Genomic DNA, 5,414 nt, shown 5'->3' with positions numbered 1-5,414 from the left:
GGAAACTTTGTTTGCCTCCCATGGATGGTCCCTGTTCTTGATTATTTCTATAGGAAAAATTTGGATGATTCTTCCATCCAGGATTATATGTGTTGAAATATGGATTGTTCTTTCTTTGATTAAAACTCATGTTAGCGTCACATTGCTCTAATTGATTTATTTGTGCAGATATAGCTCCCAAAGGACATGAGTCTTGTGAATGATCAGAACTACCACACGTGTCACAACAACATACTATGACATTGACTGTATTAGTGCTAGTCCCCATACTTTCCAGCTTCTTTGTGAGAGCATCCAACTTTGCAGTCATTAGAGTAATTGCATCTACATCAAATTTTCTTGATGCTTTAGTTGGGTTTGAAAAAGAATAACCTCCACTTCTTTCTGTTGCCCATTGATGATGATTCTGTGCTACATTCTCAATAATTTCTTCAGCTTCATCTAAAGTTTTGTTCATGAGTGCCCTTCCAGCAGCTGAATCTAGGGATACTTTAGTATGATAGTTAATACAATTATAAAAAGTGTGTAACACCAACTATTTTTCTAATCCATGACGTGGGCATTGTCCGAGCATATTTATTGTATTTATCCCATGCTTCAAATAAAAATTCTGAGTCGGATTGTCTGAAGCTTGAAATAAGATTTCTAATATGCGCCGTTTAGCTAGGAGGATAGAATTTATCTAGGAATTGCTGTTCGAATTGCTCCCAAGTAGTAATACTATTTGGAGGTAGGGAATTCAGCCATTGTTTAGTTCTATCCCTCAAAGAAAACCCAAACAGTAATTATCTAACTGCGTCTGAGGGAACACCATTCATCTTCATGGTACTGCAAATCTCATAGAAGACTTCCAAATGTTGATTTGGGTCCTCATGCGGTCCTCCACCGAATTGATTTTACCGAACTATATTGATTATTGTAGGCTTAATCTCAAAATTATTTGCTTCAACAGAGGGTCTAATAGTACTTGAGCGAAACCCTCTAGCATAAGGTGCTGCATAATCCTTGAGTGGTCTATTTGCCATATTCGAATATTCTTGTTCTTTTTGATGTCTTTGCAGGATTTTTCTTCTATGAAATATTCTATCTATTTCAGGGTCAAGAGGAAGTAATTCTCCTGCAAAGTTAGATCTTCGCATACAAGAACAAGATTAAAGAATTTTGCTATAAGAAAAGAAAAGAATAGAAGAATAGAGAAGATGTAGTTTACAAGAAGAATTAAAGAACAAATGAATGCAAGAATGTAATGAATGAATGCAATGAATGGATACAAAGAAAAGAATGTAATGAAAGAATACAATAAAGGAATGCAAAATAGAATTGGAAAAGTAGTTACTAGTTAGATGTAAGAAAGGAAAAGAAAAGTTTAGTCTAACTCAATTGATAGTCTCTAATATTATAAGCGCAGTCCCAGGCAACGACGCCAAAAACTTGTTAAGCACCGCAAGTGTACGGTTACGTCGTCAGTAATAATAAAAGGTATCGTATCCACAGGGATTGGTTATAAGCACTAAAGATGTCTCAAAGCGAATTAGCTAAACAAACAATTAAAAGATTATTTACAACTAAGATCAGAGGTAAGGGTTAAATGCGAACATTTAGTTTTATAAAGATTCTAGGAGTCTTGGTTTCTTTGTGATAATCATTGATGTAATGTAATTTATCAAACCTTGCCCTCAATTGCAATGTATTCGTAAGAAGTCACTGGTTGTTTTCTGCAGAAAACACCAATTAAGGACTTATATCTAAACCCTAAGCAATTAAAGAGTAATGAATCCCTATGAGGTCCGTTAATCGGGCAACCCTGTCACAACGTCCCTCGGTCATACGACATAGAAACACATCCCTAATCAATTAGCATTAAGATATAGAATTAAGCACGTCAATCCGTCCTACTTCTTTGCAAGTTTTTGTTTTACCCCTAAAGGTAATCCCCTAAAAGGTCCGTGAGCGGGGCATCCCTGTCACGACGCCCCTAGGTCATATGATTTAGCGAATTCCTCTACAAGATTCCACAAGAGATATAAACAACCAATCAAGAATGAGAATTAAGTACAAAAACACAACAATCCAATACAAGATAGATTAATACAAAACATAGCAATATCCTTGGATCAAGAAGATGGCAAATCCATTGACTCTTACATCAAATTACATCACAAATACTCCCTCCTTCCTAGAATATGAAATCTACTCCATAAAAAATAGAGGAAGGACCGAAGACAAGAAAATCCAAGACGTTCCAATCCAAGAACAAGAGAATAGAAAGGAACGCTTATCTCGTTACGGTGAGTTATCTTCGGAACCAATCCTCTACTCTCCGAGTTGAATCTTGGACATAAATCTCCCCTTGAATGGCTAGAAACCACCCCAAGAACCTATCTCCCAAAAGGGAGAGCCTCCCTCTTTCAAAAGGGAAGAAGCTCTATATATAGAGTGGACAAATTTGGGTGCCACACGACCCAGGGCACGGTCGTGTGAGATCCACAGGGCCAGGGCAATCCTCCTCTCGGTTAGGGTCGCACGACCATGTGATGGTCACACGGCCATGCCATGTACTGCCTCTGCTTGCCTGCACGACCGTGTGAAACCACACGACCTGGCCATTTCTCCTATCTGAAAGTGTTGCACGACCGTGTGGTGCACACGTCCATGCCAATTTCTGGTTCTAGAAAGGCTGCACGGCCGTGTGAAACCACACGGCCTGGGCAGTCTTAGTCACTCGAGGGGCTACACGACCGTGTAATTATACACGACTGTGTACTGATTGGCTCAAGGAGGGTGGTACGACCCCTCATCACCACACAGCTGGGATCATTCCCCTTTGCAAGGACGTGTGGCAGTCATTGCCCAGGTTATTCTTCTCCGTTTGGTTGTAGAATCATCCATGGACATCAATTCTTCTCCAAATTTAACTCCTAAAAGTATAAAATGCACAAGAGTAGATCTCCGAACAAAGAGAAGTATTTATGCTAAAAGCAAAGCAAGAAGCATGAAAGTGCATAGACAAAGCATGTATAAAACATAATAACGTGCGTCAAAACATGCTAAACAAGTGTATAAAATCTACGCACATCATACCTCGTCCCTCAGATGCACCAAGTGTTAGGGTCAATTTGTACCTGAAGGGGGGAGGGGTGAATAGCTCATCGCACTTCGTTGGCTTGCTTCATTGTTGTTGATATGCAGCGGAAATACTCAAAATAAGACTCACAATGCTAACACGAGGATTTACTTGGTATCCACCTCAAGAAGAGGTGACTAATCCAAGCATCCACACATGACACACTCATCCACTATGAAAACACTCCTTTATGGTAAATACTGAAGGCGAAGAAGCCTTATAAAACTCTCAATACAAGAAGAAAGAAGAGGGAAGCAAATAAAGTAAAATCTTACAAGATTTACAATATGAAACCGAAACCCTAGCTTCTTCTTCTCCTTGTGGAATGCCTCTTGACTTTGGAAGTGCAGTAACACTTTGCTTCAAGAAGCTTCAAGAACTGGCGGAGAATTGTGGAGAAGCTCGTGTGAAGATCGGGAAGAAGCTCGCGAAGAACTGCCAAAGAGATCACTCGCCAACGACTTTAATCCTGCACAACGGTCACAGCCCAATCGATCGACCAATCGATTGGAAAGGTTTGAATCGATCGGTTGATTCGTTTAGAGCGCCTCTATGCTCGCTGGAAGCTGCCTGAATCGATCGACCAATCGATTCAGGCTTTCTCGCGATTGTGTGAGAAAACTAGTTGCCGATCGATCGATCGATCGATTGGGCAACTCTCTGTGCTTGTGACACTTGCTCCCAATCGATCTGTCGATCGATTGGGCCGCTACTTGTCGCAGCACTCTCCCAATCGATCGGCTGCTTGATTGGGCTTGGGTCAATCGATCAGCCGATCGATTGCCCCAACCTTAACTTGCCTAAACTTAAGTCTAAGGTTCTCAAACCCAATATCCGGTCAACCGTGACCTGTTCGGACTCCTTATGTTTAACATCTGGTCAACCTTGACCTGCTAGGACTTCTTCACCAAGTGTCCAGTCAATCCTTTGACCCACTTAGACTTTTCTCCTCGTGCCGAGTGTCTGGTCAACCTTGACCCACTTGGACTTACCGTCTCATGCCAAGTGTCCGGGCCTCCATGACCCACTTGGACTTTTACTAGATGTTCAGTCACCCTTGACCCATTTGGATTTCCTCGTGCCAAGTATCCAGTCAATCCTTTGACCTACTTGGGCTTCCCAACACTGGGTGTCCGATCTGTCAGATCGAATGGGTGCGATAGAGGGGGGGGGGGTGAATATCGTGCCTTTTTAAAACTCTTCTTTTTCTTTGGAAATCAGAATTGTGCAGCGGAAAGTAAAAAAGACAAGTTCATTTACTTCGTTCGAAGTCTAGGTCGACTCCTACTCAAAGGCCCGCGGTTCTTGACCGCACCGATGGGAAATCCACTATAACCCTTTTTTCCGAAATCCTTGGAAAGAAGCAGAACGTACAAAATGAGCAAGATAGTAACAACCTACTATCTTGCTTAAGTTAATTACAATGCAAGCTAATAAAATATACCGACAAGTAATGGAGTTGAAGCTTTGGTTGGCACTATCGGACGGAGTAACTTGCAGCGCTGATGAAAACTTGTAGCACGTGCAGCTTGCAGAAGAGAACTTTTGTTAATCAAAAAGTATTCTCCAACCTCAAACCTCGAGCCTCTTTTTATAGGTGTAATTGACGTTCGGTCGACCGACCCCTTTGTTCGATCGACCGAACCAACTCCCTTCCTTCATGGCTGGATTCTGACGCTGGCTCGATCTTCTGGCATTAATTGCTCATTAAGGGTTCGGTCGGCCGATCCATCTTTTCGATCGACCGAATAGGCTCCTTTCCTGTTCATCGAGATTTGCCGAGATTCACATTTACTGTGCATTAATGTTGATTGGTTCGGTCGACCGATCAGCTCTATTTCCTTTTGCTTCTGATTGATGCTGATGAGCTGGCCTGTGTTGAGTCAATTTGGTTCAGTCGACTGATCCCTATGTTCGGTTGACCGATCCGGTCGAACCTGCAACACAGAATTAAACAAAGTATCCCTGCAACACAAAGGTTAGCATAGTAATATATATAATGCATGAGTAATAATAGACAGTAAAACTGTCTTGATCTCAACTTGGAAACCTTCTCGGTTTCTTCAGTTGGATCAGCGACCTCAGGTTGTTCCCTTCAGGAACCCGACTTCACTGTCGCTCGTCCAGTTGTTTACCTCGAATTACCTGTCAAACATGGTCCTCCAGACATGTTTGAACTTTACCAGCTCAGTGTCTGATCGCCTGATCCACTAAGACCTTTCCTGCAATACTATATTAGCCAACAACAATAATAGTAATACAGAATATAATGGTAAACCTAAACCTAGAT

At 41.6% G+C, this 5,414-nt stretch overlaps 1 non-coding gene across 1 annotated transcript; it reads left to right on the top strand.

The window, feature by feature from the left end:
- Positions 1-545: 545 nt before the first annotated feature.
- LOC121988178 lies at positions 546-653 on the top strand. The gene has a single exon (XR_006113918.1). It is a non-coding gene; the product is annotated as a small nucleolar RNA R71 (small nucleolar RNA).
- Positions 654-5,414: the final 4,761 nt, after the last annotated feature.

The sequence above is a fragment of the Zingiber officinale genome, chromosome 5B (genome assembly GCF_018446385.1).
Source record: "Zingiber officinale cultivar Zhangliang chromosome 5B, Zo_v1.1, whole genome shotgun sequence".
NCBI classification, from domain to species: Eukaryota; Viridiplantae; Streptophyta; class Magnoliopsida; order Zingiberales; family Zingiberaceae; genus Zingiber; species Zingiber officinale.
The sequence above is the reverse complement of the archived record's forward strand: the minus strand, read 5'-3'. Positions and strand labels throughout refer to the sequence as shown.